At 40.6% G+C, this 19,400-nt stretch overlaps 1 protein-coding gene across 1 annotated transcript in view; it reads right to left on the bottom strand.

Annotated features, from left to right (window-relative positions):
* SLC35F4 (solute carrier family 35 member F4) overlaps nucleotides 1-19,400 on the bottom strand; it is a 344,601-nt gene that overhangs the window by 227,571 nt on the left and 97,630 nt on the right. The gene's annotated exons all lie outside the window — the stretch shown is intronic.

Here is a 19,400-nt window from a genome sequence, read left to right as displayed (position 1 = left end):
ATACAGATACCTCTACTTGGCCACAGGAATAAACAACTTCCTCTCTTTCCACTCCCTTAATAGGCTTATTTCTTTTTAACTTAGGGATGCAGGAAGAATAGAGACCCCTTCTCAACAGCTGCTTCTGGATGCAAGATCTCCTTGGTGGGATCACAAGAAAGGCCCTGCAAGAAACCCAGCTACTCTGAAGGAATCTAGTAGGGATCCGAGCAGGGCAGATTCTTGTCCTCTCTCTCCACTGCCTTCCCCACTCCTTCCCCTGGAAAACTGTGAGATCCAAGACACCAGTCACACCTTGGTTACCAGGAAAGGCCCCTCTCCCTCTCCCTCTCCCTCTCCCTCTCCCTCTCCCTCTCCCTCTCCCTCTCCCTCTCCCTCTCCCTCTCCCTCTCCCTCTCCCTCTCCTCATCTCTGTCACTCACACACACACACACACACACACACACACGGCCTGAACAATCTCAGGGCCGTTTTGTTCAATCTCTCCTCCTCTTTCCAAAAAGAGCCCTCAGGCACAGCATTCAGTTGTAAAATGTAGACTTGAGGGTTCAGGGGAGGCCCTGCTTAAATCCTGAGTTAAGTCCCTTACCTGAGCTGCACATTGCAAGTTAAGGGCGTTCTGTTAAAAACAAAATGGAAATTTATTGTCTTCCTGGAGGAAGAGGAGAAGGAGGATGAGGAAGAGAGAGGGAGAGGGGGAGAGGGAGAGGACCCAAGCTCCAGGACACGGAGAGGATGGGTTTGGAAAGCAGACTGCTCTGGATTCAGAAGCTAGTCCTTACACCTGGGTGAGGACAGTGTGTCCTTGGGTCAGGCAATCTGCGCTTCAATTTCCTCATCAGTCACATGGTGATAATAATACCATTCACAGGGTGGCTGTGGGTTTAATGAAATCATAGATGCTCTTGCTTTAGAAAGTGTATAATACATACAACTGTCGGTGATCACAGCAACATTCATAATTGATATCTTAAATCCTTTTTTGTGCTGTGGTAAGTTAAGTCTTTTGCTACTTCTTTCATTGTTTTTATGTTAGGTTACCTAAACATTTCATATTTATTCAATCCTAAAGTTTGCAAACATTCCAGTCTTACCTTGGTTACAACCCCATGATGACTCTCTGCAGTATTTGAGTATAGCATCCTATTAAAAGCCCCAGGAAAGTTAACCCTTTAAGCTGTAGCATGATTTCTATTCTGGACTCTCTTCCCTAATAAACTTTCATGTGCTGGGTGCTGTGCGTGCTGGGGTTTTACACACATAAGCTTTACCTAGAGTGCAAGATGCAACTCCCAACAAGCAAGTCATACACTTTCCTTCCATTTTCTATCCTTTATCAAGTAACCAAACTGGGTTGGGAGAAGTACTTAAGTCCAAAGCCACAGAGCTAATCCCCTTCTCACCTTCTTCCTGTTTCCTTCCTGGGAGACAGACCTAAGTCATGCCAGGACAATTGCCATGAAATTCTATGCTGGCAGCAAATACAATCAGAATGTCACAGAAGCGAAGATGAGTAACAAGGCCACTGGAGACGGCTTTATTAAAGATAGCACAGGGGGCCAGCGCCACAGCTCACTAGGCTAATCCTCCGCCCGCGGCGCTGGCACAGCAGGTTCTAGTCCCTGTCGGGATGCCAGATTCTGTCCCGGTTGCCCCTCTTCCAGGCCAGCTCTCTGCTGTGGCCCGGGAGTGCAGTGGAGGATGGCCCAAGTGCTTGGGCCCTGTACCCCCTGGGAAGACCTTTCTCTCTGTCTCTCTCTCTCACTGTCCACTCTGCCTGTCAAAAAAAAAAAAAAAAAAAGATAGCACAGGGGACTGGCAGTGGGATTAACAACATCTGTGGTGACGTTTGGTTCTCTAATAAGCATAAGTGTGTCATTCGCTCTGAAACAAGTAAGCAAGCATTTAGAAGGGGGGGTGGAGAGAGAGAGGGAGGGAGAGAGAGAGAGAGGGAGAGGTCTTAGGCCAAGGTGATCAGAAAATTTGCCTCAACTAGAATCTAGTTTCATCATTATCAAAATAAGCTCCCAAGGGGAACAGGATAGCATCCCCAGATCAGCACACTCATCTGAATCCTTCTGAACTTCTCCCTAGGACGGAGGTCCCTTCAATTCCAAACCTCTGTTCCATACCTCATAAAACTAATGAGATTTCTTCCACATGGGCAAATCTCCATGTTGCCAGGATATTGGAAAGTGTCTAGGATGGCGAATTACTCCAGTCCATTTCTTCTCATTTAGTTCTGTAAAGCCAATGGGCAGCTCTGGGGCTCTGAGTGGGACCCCAGATGTCCTTTGGAGATTCTAGCCCAAGTCACAGGACAACTTTCATCATCTTCTAGCAGACGGTGCAAAATCACTAAGAACAAAATGAACTTTATTCTTCTAAGTCTGCAGTGGATTTTCCCTTCAAATTCACTGGCACACATAGTGTACAGATAGATTCTGCTCATTGCAAATACAAAGGAGATCACATGCTAAGACTTTAGAAGTCAGGAATCTTTCCTGGATTAATATAGCCAATGGAAAACAACAATGGGAAATTTTCAAATGAACCCATAAGCTATTCGTAGAGTTTCACCCCATTTTATGAAAGCCCAGAAATGCAGGAAGTGTGTGCAGGGCTTCAGAGGGTTGGTGAGAACCCAGCCCTTTCTTTGCTAAGTCTCCCAAAAGACTCTTTCCAGAAAGGAGAGGACACAGACACCCTGCTTGTGTGAAGAAAGAGGGAGCGTATCCCAAGCCAGAGCCGCTCCATATGCATTGCAATCTGGTCTGGCCATCAAATATCACCAGTTTTTAACAAGATAAATAAATAAATTCAGAGTAAGCACCTTTGTAGTAAATGGACACCATTGGGATATTTCAATGCATGGTGTTTTTTTTTCTAACATCTTATCTTTATTAGTTTTGTCATAGCTTTGACCTATGATGAGTTAGAAATGGAAAAATACAAACTGATTGGGTGAGGACCAGATAGTTGAGGAAGCACTGCCCTGCTCACAGTTTGGCTGCCTGTTGGAATCTCATAAGGAGCTTTCAAAACTACTGATGCCTGGATCTCAACCCCAGAAAGTCTGTTCTGATTAGGATGGGATGCAGCCCAGGCAGTGGGAGTTCTTTTTAACTCACATGCATTTAATCTAATACACCGTAAAGATTTTCAATTTTCCTTATGTGATTAGGGTGTACACTTGAGGACCAATGATCTGGGGAGATGGGAGGGTTGTGGGTGGGAGGGAAGTTATGGAGGGGGAAAAGCCACTATAATCCAAAAGCTGTACTTTGGAAATTTATATTTATTAAATAAAAGTTAAAAAAGTAAACTGAAATATGTCACTCAAAAAAGTTAATTGTCTTCTATTGTTTTGAAAATTTGAAAACCATTTTATATGTCAACTTAAGTTATAATTCCATGTTTCATTGTAAACGAGGTTAAAATGGATCAGGATATGATACACAGTCATGTGAGGTACAGATATTTTATTGTAATACAAACAAGTGCATAATCCTTAAGTGTATGTCTTGATGACATTCTCATAAAGTAAAAACATCCATATAACCAACATTCAGATCAAGACACAGATAATGCACAATATTATTTATTCCATGTTGTGACATCAAATATTGCTTCCCACTGAGATAGCATAAAGATAATGTACTCTGCCACTGTGAATATGCCTTTACCTTGGTTACAACTGATCTACAGCTCAAGTTGGGCAATTTCAAACCCTAGAATTAGGAAGTACAGTGATTTTTTTATGGTAAACGTGGATCTGTATTTGCTCATGAAGAAAATTCCACAACAATGATACAAATGAATTTCTAAAAGGCATAACCCATAAGAATGGGAGAATCAGGAGAGATGGCAGTTATAAAATCAGAAGCTAGAAAGCAGTAAATGACTCTCCAGGCCTGAGAAAGATGAAGCTAAACTACTGATGGAAATTAGTTCAATGAAAGATGGGCTCAGTGAGATTCCCAGGCTTAATTAACACTTGGCTCCCAGGATGCGGGTGGCCAGTTGGGAAGTGAAAAAGGCTTCCTAGGATACAGGGAAAAAGATCTTAAAGTGATATTGAAGATTCCCAAGGAAAAAGCCCAGGTGTTTCACAGCAGAGTCAAAATAGACAAGGCTCTGTTGGGAGACAATTCTCCATGGATCTCTTTCCATTCCCATGCCTCTTGGGCAAACACTGACAGCTTTTTGTTCTGATTGCCTTTTTCAATACTTATATAGAGAATAGGTTTGGAAGGTAGAGATAAAGTCTTCTTTCAGACAAGAAGACAATTTGGTTTGCTAACGTCTTAGTCTGTGGCAAAGACTGGGTAGGTTTACTCATAGGTCATTGTGAATGACAAAGACCTAAGCTCAGGATTCTTCAGCGTGACACATAGCTACCACACATTGAAGATCCACCTTTCTTGTTCCATATTGTCTTTGTGGAATTGGGGAGCAAAGGGAACTGAGGAAAACATGAAGTTCATGCTGCTGGCTAGACTGTAAATAAAGTCCTCTGAATCCGACCCAGGAGTCTCACGTCCTCTGTCTACATCCATTAAGCTTTAGTGTGCTAATGTGTTAGCTTGAAAGTAAGGCAAACAAGTCTCTGTGGCAAAAATATTATAAACGAAGGATCTCTGTGAGACCCCAATGGAAAGAAGGGGCCATGAAAGAAGGATGTACTTTTCTCTGAAGGGAGAAGAGAACTTCCACTTTGCTTATGGCCGTGTCCAAATACTGATGGAGCCTGTGGTTACCAAAGGCTTCCAGAGCCTTGGCAGCTCATGGCAAGAATCTCGGGTATCACTGACTTCATAAATAAGAGTGTTAATTGTTCAAGGAGCAACAGGAGTCACTGTGCACTTACTCCCCATGTAGGTTCTCTGTCCTTAATGAGTAGTACTATGAGAATTAACTGCAAAACTTGTTCTCAAACTGTACTTTATATGTTGTATATGTGTGTGGGTGCAAACTGTTGAAATCTGTACTTAGCATAGAGTTTGTCCTCTGTATATAAAGTTGAACTAAAAATGAATCATAATGAAGAAGAGGTTGGGAGAGGGAGTAGGAGGTGGGACGGGAGTCGGGGTGGGAGGGTGGTATGGGGGAAAGAACCACTATATTCCTAAAGTTGTACCTATGAAAAATGCATTCATTAAATAAAAGCTTTAAAAAAAGTGAAGCAAAATCCCAGACTTCTCATAGATCTTGACTAGTCTAGCAACTCCCACAGATTTAAGCCCTCAACTCTAGAGCATGAGCACATAAAAGTTACAAAACATCTAAGAATATCAGCTAACAATAATTAAAGTTTATTAAAACGCAACTTGGAGAAACCCATTCAGGAGAAAGAAATTTAAAGAAAAATGCATCACTATCTCCAGAGAGAAGCTACTTTATATACCAAATGATAAGAATATGCTACATTTTTGAAAGAAATGTTCCTAAAACAAGATATATTAATCATATGTGGCAGCTACACAATGTGACTTAGCAATTACATTTTTGTCATTTCAATTAAATTTCAAAATTTACATGTGGCTATTGGCTATGCTGATGGAAAGCATTGTATACTGGGCTACAATATTTTGATTCTCTAAAAACCTATATTCACTGAATTCTTCCTTAACTCTGCAATCCTCTGATTCCCATTGAAAAACCACTGAATGAAACAGTCTGTAGTTCTTTTTATTGAAGTTATTGGAAGGTTGTACACTTCATCACCCATACACAGTACAAGAAAGGAACATTTTTAGATTTCAATGCCAGGAAGTCTTCATGCCCCATTAACAATCAATATGGCTTCCCCTTCAGGAGAATGTAAATCATATAGCAGATGTCTGCCTTTTGCCATGACTCAGAAAGGTCAGAGACAAATGAGCAGCCTCATTTTGATAAAACTTGTACATAACTACGTATTAAGTCATCTTGTATATATATTCCTTGTTGATTTGTGTGTATTTCTGAATTTTATTCTAATCTGTTGACTCCTAAAAGCTTTATTCAAGGCATTATAAATTAAGTTGGTAATAACAAATAAAAAGGGACCTATTAAATTTTAATAAAACTTTGAGAAATGTAATAGGAAAGTTTTAAAATAAAGTCAAGAATATCTACAAAGTACAACACATAGACAACAAGATGGAAAACAGGAGAGAAAAGTTTCAAAACTGGTACTTCATCATGGCGTAAGTTTACCTTTCAACTGCCCATTTTGAAAAAGAATAAATTTTTTATTACTTGAGCAAATACAACAGTACTTCAGAAAGTTTGTGGGGAAATGAATTTAAGATGTTTGTTTTGGTGCAAAAACTTTTTTAAATTCATGCATAGTTTTTCATACTACACATTATCTAGGAATTTTCTGAAGACTCCTTACATTCATGAATTTCAAAATTTTTGCTCCAAGATAAGCTTATCTTTTAATTCCATCTTCCACAAACTTTTTAAAGTATATGGTACACACTGAGTTTACTTGCAGACAAAGGCACTCTAACTGATTACTAAGCAAAAGACTACTTATACATCTGAGGATCAAGTATTTCTTGGAAAAGGCCAAACTGGTTTGTGTTCTGGAACAAGAGATAAAAATGGAAGCAATGCCTTTATCAAAATCCTTTCCCCAAAATTTCTCAATTTCCAATTTTTTCTGTAATTTTGGAGGTATAGTATACTGTGATATTTCCCATCAGCAAACTGAGTCTCTCACAATGCTTTCAATCCCTGATGTTTTGTATGTGTATATGAATGTCACTGAAGGAGAAAGTCTGTTCTGTGAGCCTTTTAGAAAACAGGAAAAGTTGCAATGCCAAGCAAAACTGTACTTGGGGAGAAAAGTAGGTTGTGCTGCCTTGGAGATGAAAGTAGTTTTACACATCAATATAACTTTCTGCCTGAAACATCAACATGTAGTGGCATCTGAAATACTGACAATGATCCTACGGGAAACCTTTCCTACTGCTTTGAAAGTCAACCTCATCAGAGGCACTGTCCAAATTATCACCTTCTCAAGAGGTTGTTTTTATCAAGCGAACAGAATAGAGAGTTCTCCTTACTACCTAGAAGCTGCTGAATTTCCAGAAAACATGACTGTCACCTTTGAGGGAAAAATGGAAGCCCACTCAGAGAACAATGCAGCAAGAAGAACTCATTTATGGCTTTGCCTACTCTATAGATATGAACACGATACACTTGTTATTCAAGACTTGACAGCCACGACTATGATGCCGCTGAAAACTACAAGTTCTTTGGGAAACGCTGCTCCTTGGGACAGTAAGGACTCAAAGGCACAACATGTCATCAAGGTTCTGCAGGCAAACAATCTGAGGGTACCTAGACATACGGCGGGATGTATTTGAGGGCTAATTTTGGCTGGATGACGTTAACATTGAAACATGGATTCATTATCTTTTTCCTTAAAGACAAACACAGCATGGATGGCACAGATCTTGTATCAAAGATGACCTCACTGACAAGTACAAATGAAATAATATGATATTAATGAAACGTGATGAGTCTTCAAGAAATCTGGTGTTTCCTGATACAAATCCACCTTGTTTCTGTAAAAATAAGCTGTGAGGTCCCTAATTTCATTTCCTACTTCATATCTGCATGAGTCAGAGGCTTTAGAAGGTGTTAAGATTCCCAGCAAATTGAAATCAACTAGGCACCAGATGAGCGGCACATGTCTATGCCTAAGCCCACTGCAAAACTTTAGCTTCATCTCCAATCCAAACCTCAAGAACTTTCTCACTAAAATTGACTTTTGAGTAAAACTGAAGTTCATTTTTATTTTAGTTTATCTTTTGAGATGTTACCATTAAAAAGTGTGCATATTATCATGAAACAAAGAGCATAACATTCAGTGGAAGTACCATTTTTTAGGCTGTTCTCATACATTTCTGGTGCAATAAACTGCATAAAACTTGGGGGTATTTATGCATGTGTGTGTGTGTGTGTGTGTGTTCACTGTGGGGAAGGTAGGGGTAGTTCATAGCTCTATTTAAATTTTTAAAGATTTGAGGCTGGCACTGTGGTGCAGTGGGTTAAAGCCCTGGCCTGAAGTGCCAGCAACCTATGGACACTGGTTCTAGTCCAGGCTGCTCCTCTTCCAATCCAGCTCTCTGATATGGCCTGGGATAGCAGTGGTAGATGGCCCAAGTCCTTGGGCCCCTACACCCACGTGGGAGACCTGGAGGAAGCTCCTGGTTCCTGGCTTCGGATCAGCATAGCTCTGGCTGTTGCGGCCACCTGGGGAGTGAACCAGTGGATAGAAGACCTCTCTCTGTGTCTCTACCTCTCTCTGTAACTCTTTCAAATAAATAAAATAAATCTGTTTTAAAAATTTTCAAAGATTTGTGTTCCCCAAAGTGTTAAACAGTAGAAATGTTTAAAGCTATTTTCTGGCAATAAAAGAGTCCCCAACATGGTATGCACCTGTCATGTTGAGTTACAGGTCACTTCTAAAAGGAGTGTCACATTGAAAACCAGTAGCTACATTTTCATATGTGATCTCATCCAAGCCCTAAGATATCTTCCTGGAAGCTCCTGTAAAACTGATATTATCTTTTCCAGCTCAATGCATTAAGTCTGCTTGAGTAATAAGACAAGTAAATGTAATGGGGTACCTGGATTGAGTCCTGGAACAGAAAGAGAACTTTAATGAAAAAAATGGTGAAAATGAAAATCTGGAGTTTAATTAATTAACGTCAGATTCTTAGTTTTGACACTTGTACTGCAGTATTGCAAAGTGTTAACAATGGGGTGAGAGGTACTGAGCGAGGAGTATACAGGAATTCTTTGTGTTATCTTTGAAATTTTCCTGTAAATCTAAAAATATTCCAAACTAAAAGCCTATTTTTGAGAACCAAATTCTACATAAAATCTTTAACAATGCTTAATCACTGATCCAAAAAAACAATCTTACAGAGTTTTGGAAGCAGGGTGCTGAACAAAGTAGATCCACAGCTGCCCTTGAGGAGCTAAGAGTCCAAGACATTATTACACAGTCACCAAGTGGGCAACCGTCATCACTGCAGCTTGTGGGAAGTGTTACAGAGGGGAACCAACATGCAACGACAGAGGCACAAGGCTGGAAAGACCTCCCTGAGGAGGTGGCTGATAACAGGAGACCTGAGGGATGACAAGGAGCCGATCAGCTAGGACACCAGGAAGCCGGAGAAGCCGCTCATCACCCTGCAGGAATGGAAGGGCCCGGGCACCGCCAGCATGACCAGAGAGCACAAGGGAGGAGTGGGAGAACCACACCATGCAGGACCATATACGCTGACTTTGAGGGTTTATGGCTTTCCACGGAGATACCAGACTCTGCTGAGGACTTTAACTACAGGAATGGCATGCTAGTTAATACTTTTAAGAGATCACCATATACCTAATAATGAGAGTACAAAAAGAAAAGAAAAGAAAAGAAAAGAAAAGAAAACACAAGACAAGACAAGACACAACATAATCTATGTGAGTGAAATGTGAAATTGACCTCTTGAGATTTGATTATTGTTTATAACCCTTTGACTATTTGATTGTCTCTACTCCCGCCGAACAGTGGTCTTTCTACTCTCTACTTGTCGAATTCTTTATTTACTGGAGGATTCAGCTTGTGATTATAAAGTAAATTGAAAGTATGCCATCGCAAAAATTAAAAGAAAAAAAAGAAGGGAAGAAGGATGGGAAGTATTGTTACATTCTTAAAGGTGTATACATGAAATGCATGAAATCTGTGTCACGTATATAAATAAATAAATGTATTAAAAATATAAGAGGATCACCATGAATGTTACGTGGTTGTGACTAGAAAGGAGCAGGAAAAGCAACTCCAGCTCTGCAGGTGTTCCCAGTTTTTAACAAAATAAGGACAGATTCAGAGTTCTAACTCTCTCCATTCTGAAAGATCCCTGGGAGTGATAAAGTCCACTTAGCCGTGTATACCACTTCTTCAGAACCTGCCACCCTACCTCCACCAGGGCAGATGGTGCTCTAAGTGGCTCCTGACGTGTGCGATCCAGATCTTTTTTCTAGAAGTCCTGTAATTAAACACGGGTGTGAACAAAAACACAAGATAGCCACCAAAGGCATATGACTTAGTGTTAGTAAAGTATCAATAGCAAAATCCTGCAGGCTCTAACACCCTTGGAATCTCATCTTTCACACAAAGCACGAAGAATTCTTTGTTTCTCTGGTTTTCAGGACCACAGAACCATTATTGACAGCCCACTCTTCCCATCTTGGCATTAGCCCACATCTAAATATAGCAAATCCCAGACTGCAGAATAGTACAATTTTCAATCTCTGTTTAAAACATACAATGTTAAATGTCATCCTCAATTACTGTGCACTGAGTCTGAAGGAGCTGGTGTGTTGCCCTCTCTGACCTAGAAAAAGAAATATGTCTTCCAAATCTGATGTAACGAGTGGCACTTCAATAAAGCTTAATAAGCAGTCTGCAGTGCTGGTTGGAAACTCGTAAATGGAACTCTCTAGGGACTTATCCTCTAAACAGACACCTGGATTTTCTGTTTGTAGGATTATACAGGTATCTATAAATTCAATAAATATGACCTGGATGCACTCCAAGGGATATCAGGACTAGAAGAAAGAAAACATAGCATCTTTATTGAAGACTATGATTTGATATGAAAAAAAGTATGCAAAGCCACCTGAACCAAATATCAATTAAATCGACAGTCCAGCCAATTGCATCTTTTCCCTAGAAATGACCTCCCCCCCCACACACACACACAGTTGACAGGGTTGTGGGAGAGTGTCCCTGGCAGTATTATTGGCTGACTTGACCCTAGCCCAAGCCTCCATAACCAATAGGACCAAGAGTGTGCATGTGATATAATTTGGGCCAAAGAGTCACTTTCCACAGGAATCTGGATTTAGAAGTGAGAGAATTCTTGCTCAATCTGTCTGCTCTCTTGAATAGAGGACATGTAAACACTGGAACTGCTGGCAGGGCTATTTTTGCCCATTTGGACAAGGAAATAGAGAAACCCAGGCTGCAGCAAGAGACAAGAGTGGAGAATGTGAGCCAAAAAAAGAGAAGAAAGAGAAAGAGGGCTTCCTGTTTCCCCACACCACTCTGGGACCTGATTTCACTTTATAGCAGTCGACTGCCTTCCCTAAGGACCCAGAGAGACTTCCCAGCATCCTTTCAGGAGCTGCCATCTTGCCTAAGCCGGCTCAAGCGGAAACTAAGAAACCAAACAAGCCATCGCTAACACTCCAGGTCTCTCCATCGCATTTAGATTCAAATAACTAAAACCCAGCTTGCCCAAATTCTTAAGCCAAGATCTCTGAAAGGAGAATCCAATTCTAGCTGCTCAAAGCAGATAAATGAAAATAAATGAAAACTGCTGATCCTGAAATAGCAAGTGAAAATTTAAAAAAGCAGGGCACAAAATTGTATGTGCTTCACCGTTATGATGGTACTATAGTTTATATTTTTAATAAATCAATATGTGAAGTCTTACATAGATAGAAATATCAGAAAGAAAATAGCCAAAATAATAGTGCTTGTATTAAGGTGACAGGATAATTTTCCTTTTTTTGAGGTTAAGTGCTTTATAAATTTTAAAAACTATAACTCTGCAGACTATGTAGATGTAAACGTGTTTATAACACGAGTATATATTTTTTTAAAAGTAGAACATAAAACAGCCTGTCTGTTATGTTTGCCGCTATATATATAGCCAAGAAGAGAACTGTCCCTTTAACACTCCATATATGAAAGAAACAATGCTACTTCCAATAGATCTTCCCAAATTAACTCCCAGCCATCACTTCCTCTCCATCTGTTTGCCCTCCCATTCTGTCTTGACCCCAGCCTACCCCCTGCTACCCACCTTCAGCTGGGATTCTACCCCTCCCTTTCCCTACTCTGGCTCTCACCCCTCTTCCCACTTGGATGCCTGGGTACCTGCATCTCCAGACATACAGATCTATCTATTGCTCATTGGTTCTAGATTTGTCTCTTCTTTTTTTAGATCAGCCCATTCATAGTCACTGCCTCATAAATGACCTCTAGTCCATTGAAAATAAACTATCCCTGAGGGAAGTCCAGGTAGGGCTGCCCCTTTTGGTTACAACAACAGGTTAGCCAGAAATGGGTAAGGAGTACAAAGTACCATCCAAAAACAAAAATCATGTGAACTTTCACAAATTGTACATTGTCTTTAACACTATTACCACATAATCTTTAATAATAATTCAAAATATAATGTTGGATATGAAGGGGAAAGCAGTGGTAAGCCATTTATTTACAAGGAAAAGTAATTCAGATCTTTGAAATCTGATTGTATTGGTTTTCTCCTTGATCATAGCAGCTTCCACACATTCAATGGGATTTTGTGCCAGGCACTCAATAAAATCTTCTTACGTAATCCTCCCAACCTGTGAAGCAGCTATTATCATTCCCATTTTATAGGAACAAAATTGTTGATCTTGAAGGTTAAGCTATTCCTGCAGGCTTCAAAGGTTGGCAAAGTATATACAGACCTAAGACCTCCTGTTGCCAAAGCCAGTGGTCTTTGTATTACACCTCACAGTATAAAACCAGGTCTGAAACAGGCTATCCAAAGAAAGTTTATCTGGAACTTAATATTAAACTTAAGTGTTAGCTAGTAATAACAGCATTTTATAATACAAATATTCAGTTTATAGATAACAAATATTTTAAATGTAAAATATAGAATAAATATTGTAAAAAACTACCATATTATCCAACATCAATAACATATATAATGGTATTTGTTATCAACAAAGCCATTATATGTCCTAATCTAAAATAATAGTGCCAAACACTTCTCACTAGTGTATACCAATGGTATTTGTTTACAAGGGAGAGCATGTGGCCTAGCAGTTATTCTGGCCAATGTATACCTGAGGAAGCTGCAGTGATGGCTCAAGTTGGTTTTGTTCCCAGCTCCCAACTTCATCCTGGCCCAGTCCTAGCCGTTGTGGCTATTTGACGTGTGAACAGCAGATGGGAGTTCTCTCCCTCTCCCTCTCTCTATCGCTGTCTCCCCACCACCCCACCATCCCACCTATCTGTGCCTCTGTCTCTTACTCGCTTTGTTTCTCTGCCTTTGATATTAAAAAAGTTTTAGACTGTGTACAAAATGTAACATATTATATATAAGGAAATATAAAGATTATTCTCAAAATATATACAGAATATGAACAAGAATAATGATTTATCACATTCATTTCACTTGTAAGAGATAACCTCATAATGTATTGCAGTTAGAATGCTTGAGAGTTATAGTAATATTGTGCCATGAAGACCAAGAGCAACCACTTCAAAAGAGAGGGAAGAAAACTACATTTTCTTTCTTGTTCTAGTAACTTTCTTCTATACTACATTTTTTAAAATTTCTTTTTCCCCATCCAAGCACAGAAAACTTTAATAAGGAAATAAGAGTACACAAATGCAGAAGCTATAACCAGGCAGGCAAAATGATCACAAAGATACCATTAGGTATATTCCCACTCTCTGAGTAAGCACATTTATTTTATTCTTTCATTGCTGGTAATGTTTCACTTTCCCTCCTTAGCTACCATCTTTCCTTTTCTGTGCAAAAATAATTAACTTTCCAATTTCTCCAAAGGAAACTGAAATTATTTATTTATTAGCACAATAAACTTTCCTGAGTCCCAGGATAACACTGGATACTACCTACAATAAAAAAAAAAAAGGTAAGTCCCTGCCCCTTCCCCAGCTCTGTGGGTGACAGTCTTGTGCAAGGCACATGGTGCAAAATAGTGTCCTACCTGCTGGGGCAGAGGGGAGTACACCGTATTACAGGCACACAGAGGAGGATTAGCCCAGCCTGGGGCAACTGGAAACTTTACAAAGGACAGCACATTTAAACTGAGCCTTTTCAGAGGAGATTTTTACAGGGGAGCAGAGGACACAGAGGGTGGGAGCATCAGGGCCAGAGAACAAGAAGGCACCAAGAAGCAAGGAGAAAATAACGTCCTTTAAACAACAAGCTGCTTGATGAGTCTATGACCAGGCAGTGTGGAGACCACGAGGGATACAACAACTAAAAAGAAAACTGGGACTATAAGTCCACCAGCTGCGGATATGTTAATGGATTAAGATGTTTGCATATATGGAAGACTATGCATACATAAACAGTAAGTTATTAAACTCTATACACCAAGAGAGAAAATTTTAGTACAAAATAAAAACCACTTATATGTGTCTACAGATATAAAAAAGACTGAAAGAATATATACCAAATGTTTATAGTAAGCACCTCTGGGTTAATACCAACCAATCTGCCTCTGAATAATTTCCTTTTAATCTCCCTTTGCTCCTTCACCTTCATGTTTTCTGCACTAAGTGTGGATTATTTGGCCACTGGAGGATGGGTGTGTTCTAAAAAACAACAAGGTAAGTTAGGCTCAGATTGTATGGCATGCTAAGGAGCTTGGACTTTGTTCCACATTTGATCTTAGTCAAAAGTCCAAGAAGCGAGAAAGTGAGAAATTAGTACAGGTATTTGATCAGGCATGTAAAATGGACAGATTGCACTTCAGGGAAGTAAATGCTGTTGAGGTGTTCATGGCAGATTGGGAAGGGCTTGAGGCTGAACAGAAGATATGAGGATATGATTACTGCAGTGACTGCAGGAATGGAAATAGGAACTATTTACTGGATGCAAGAGAAGAGCAAAGGTCAGTGACTGAGGACAACAGCAGGTTTCTGGCTTGGGCAATCGGTTGTACACAGATATTGGAAACTGAAAGCAGAGTCAGAAGGAGAGGCATGTTTTAAGGATAGGAGGATGAATTTGACTTTATGAGTGATATGCATGGATGACATTCACATAGGAATGCCATAGAAAGTTTCAAACATAGGCCTGAGTTTAGAGAAAGGAGACCTGGAGACACAGACGCATAGAAGGGGTAAAAACCTGGGACTGAATGAGCTCACTCAGGGAACACACAAAGTGAGCCGACCCAGCTAAGGCTGGAACCTTGGAAATGCTACCTTCTAGTAGCAGTCAGGGCACTTCGAAAGCCAAGAGAGCCAGAAGTGGGCAGGGTTCTCTTTGCAGAAGGGTTGGGCAGAGCTGGTATCAGAGCAAAGGAGAACATTTTACTCCAAATTTGCAGCTACCAATAGAAAACAATCACAGAACCTGATCACTAATATAATATAGAAAAAAGGATCAGGCATTTGGCTCAGTGGTTAACTCACTGCTTTGGATGTCCACATTCCATAGACAAGTGCCTGGTTCCAGTCCCAGCTATTCTGCTTCCAATAGAGCTTCCTAGAATGTGCACCCTGAGAGGCAACAAATGATGACTTTAGTTCTTGGGTTCCTTCCATCCATGTTGGAGACCTGCATTGAGCTCTGGCTCTAGGTTTCACCGGCCTGGCTTAGCCTTGACTATTCCAGGCATGTGGGAAGCAAACCAAAGTGTGTGTGTGTGTACACATGCATGCATGTATCTCTCTTTCAAATAAAATGAAAATAAATAAGTTTTAAAAAGAAAGAAAAATCAAAAAGCTGACAGGTGCAAAGGTATAGAACAGAAGCAACTGCTCACTGTCTAAGGATGGGCATTTCATACACCTGTCAAAGCTGACCTATTGCACAGTTGCTCTGACATAATGACTTCAACCCTCATTTTCACACAGAAACTGATGTCCCCAGAGAGGTATCCCAGGTGTCAGAACCACTTGCTGGGAGATTATCGTCGATTTCCAAGCCATTAGAAGTTAATTCACTGTACAACTATACCCTGCCTACTCAAACAAACACAAAGACTCCCCCTCAAAATATCAATACTGGAACACAGTAAAACAAATGAATTTATCCTAATTCATGTGACTTACAAAAATGGATTTCTTACATCATAAACCCTTTCTCTAACCATCATCTCCTATTTTTCCAGCTAACTTCCGCTAGTATTTTATCCCAGGGAGACCGCCAATCCTTTGATCCTACTACCCTTTCATAGTCCCTAATTATCTCAGTTTCCTCTCTTCTGCTTACTATGTTGCAATACCATGGTCAATTACTACAGCAATTTTTTCCTAACATACAATCCGCTGCCTCTATTGTTTTATTATACCTATTGGATTATCTGCTACTCTAATTAATTCCTCGTTTTTGCTTGTTCCAAGCCTTTAAAAAATATTTATTTACTTGCATCTTCTATCTGCTGGTTTACTCCTCACATGGCTGCAAAGGGCAGGACTAGCCCAGGCCAAAGCCAGTAACCTGGATCTCCAGTCAGGTCTCCCACAAGAGTAGCAGGGACCCAAGCCCCTAGCCATCAACTGCTGCCTTTCCAGGTGCATTAGCAGGAAGCCAGATTGGAAAGTAGAGTAGCTGGAACTCGAAGTGGCACACTGATGTGGGATGCGGGCATCCCAAGAAGTGACTTAATCTGGTGTGCCACAATGCCCACCCCTTGATCTATGACCTTACTGGGTCCCTCCCTACATAAAACAACATACTTACTGATCTCACTTTAAATTAGAGACCAGGAACCTTAAATGAACCCTTAAGGCTCCCAGACAACCTCAGTGTGCTTCCTCTAGTCCACTCACTCTCCCTATGTGCTCTGTGTGTTTTAATTATTGACACTGTGTTCTCCTACCTCTACAGCTCCTCCTTCATCTTCACCTTCAGTTGATGACTGTCTTCCCATTTAGAGACAACTCAAACAACCAGAAGAGGATTGCAGTATACTTCCACCATCTCAGTCACCTACCTTCCAGAGTCCACCCCACACACTCCAGCCTACTCTATGTTCCTATCTAAAGCAATGTCTCTTCTTTGTGCCTTAGATTGCTTTCCCTAGCTCTTCAGAATCATCACTTTTTCTTTCTCTATTGAATCATTTTCATTCGCATGCAAACATGTTAATATTGCTCCCATCTTAATTCTTTATTATCTACTTTTCTTCTCCCTTCAGCACAAAAATCTATAGTCATCTACTCTCACACTAATGTTTCCCACTGATATTCTCAGTTTTAAAATATTTATTTATTTATTTGAAAGGCAGAGTTATAGAGAAAGGGAGACAAACATACAAGAGAGAAAGAAAGAGGTCTTCCATCTACTAGTTTACTCACCAAATAGCAATAATGGCCATCGCTGGGCTAGGTCAAAGCCAGGAGCCTGGAATTCCATCCAGGTCTCCCACATGGGTGACAAGAACTCAAGTACTTGGGGCCATCTTCCATTGCTTTCCCAGGAGCATTAAGAGAGAGTTGGATGGGAACTAGAGCAGCTGGGACTCAAACTAGAGCCCATCTGGGATTCTGGCATTGCAGGTAGCAGCTTATCCCACTCGACCACAACATCAGCTCCTCTAATTCTCTAACCCATTTTATCCTACCTTACTGCTCTCATCAAGTTACTGTCAAGATCACCAAAGACCCTTACTTGCCAAACTCATGGTCTATCAGTCTTCATCTTGACATTTCAACAGCATTAGACTCGGCTAATTCCTTCCCTTTGAAACTCTTTCTTCACTGGCTCCCAGAGTATCACACACTCCTGGCTTTCCTCCTATCTCCTGGGTGCTCCTTCTTGGTCTCCTGTATTGATTCCTCCTTTTATCTCCAACCACTTAATAGCGGCCCCAGGTTTCAGTCGTTCTTTCTCTTCTCTCTATATATTCACTCTTTGGCAATCCTATCTATTCTTAGGCTTGAATTCCATCCAAATGTGGACAAATCCTTAATTTATATCTCCAATCAGATATCTCCTTTGAATTTCAAACCTATTCAACACCTCCAATTGTATTTAACACTTCCAAAATGTTGTCCTCACCCCATGTTTCACACCCCTAAGTTTCTCTGCCTTGAAGCTTTCCACATTTCAGCCACTGGCAATTCAATCTTGGTGAAATCAGAAAAAGATTTTTTTTACTCTTCCCTTTCTTGCATATACCATATCCAGTCCATCAGGAAAGCTCATTGATTCTAACTTCAAATATATCCATCATCTGACCATCTCTCACTACCTCTCTGCTACCACTCCAGTTGAAGCTACCATCTCTTCTCACTATGTATTTCCAACCTAGCCTCAATGGAACAATCAGATGATCCCTTTGAAAGGTAAGTTAAGCCATGTAACTGCTCTCTCAAAATCCTGCAAAGCCTTCCTATTTCATTCAGAATACAAGCCAAAACACTTGCAATGATCTATAAGGGGCCGGCACTGTGGCGCAGCGGGTTGATGCCTTGGCCTGAAGCACTGACATCCCATATGGGTACTGGTTCAAGACCTGGCTGCTCCACTTCCTGTCCAGCTCTCTGCTATGGCCTGGGAAAGCAGTGGAAGATGACTCAAGTCCTTGAGCCCCTGCACCTGCTTGGGAGACCAGGAAGAAGCTCCTGGCTCCTGGCTTCAGATCGGCATAGCTCCGGCCGTTGCAGCCAATTGGAGAGTGAACCATCAGATGGAAGACCTACTTCTCTCTCTCTCCTTCTCTCTGCCTCTCCTCTCTCTGTGTAACTCTGACTTTCAAGTGAATGAATAAATCTTTTTTTAAAAATTGATCTATAAGGCTCTCTTCACCAGAACCTCTGTATTTCACTGGAAATTGTCATTCACTCTTAGCATGCAAGAGGGGCTCAATTAACACCTGTTGAGTGAATGAATTTATTGTTTCACCAGACCATGAGCAACTACAAATAACTACAAAGCCAATATACTTTGATAATAATTGCACCTGATTTTATACATACATACATATATATATATTATATATATAGTAACTGTTCATTATCGAACAGGATAAATAAAACAAATGGCCAAGAATCCCATACAAGTATCTGCATTCCTCTGAATTCTACTACATTGCTTTTTGCATCAGCATAACTACTAGAACTTGTTCTAGACAGGGTACAAGCATGGCAGCAAGGTGTACTAACAAGAAATTGATCTTCAACGTGTTTTCTCATAGGTGAGTCCCAACCTACCTCCAAGAAGTTAAATGACATGGATAAGAGGAGATTAGCCCATCATCAAGGCCTCATAGGTAAGCAACAAGAAAACCAGAAAGTCACCTAGCCTTCCTGTAATATGTTCATCACTGTAGCCTTTTCCTAAATATATCCCTCCAGACTTCTGCCAAGCTGTTGCTCATTCCCAGTAACAGCTAAATCAATTAAGCATATTGTACTGGTTTGCTGAAATGTGTTTGTGTACTAGTTGGAGTCTGCATTAAAAACAGGATTATTTCACGGTGCTTGCCTGTCTGGCCTTCATCCAGCTCTCACCTCTTCCAGTGTCTCACTGTGCAAAACAGCAGTCTCTCCACTTCTGGAAGCATGAACTTCCTGACAGTTACCTGATTATCACTCCATGCTCTGTTCTCATGAGACTCTCTGCCCTCACTCT

Source organism: Oryctolagus cuniculus, chromosome 12 (assembly GCF_051225735.1).
Source record: "Oryctolagus cuniculus isolate XC-2025 breed Fujian yellow rabbit chromosome 12, ASM5122573v1, whole genome shotgun sequence".
Taxonomy (NCBI): domain Eukaryota; kingdom Metazoa; phylum Chordata; class Mammalia; order Lagomorpha; family Leporidae; genus Oryctolagus; species Oryctolagus cuniculus.
The sequence above is the reverse complement of the archived record's forward strand: the minus strand, read 5'-3'. Positions and strand labels throughout refer to the sequence as shown.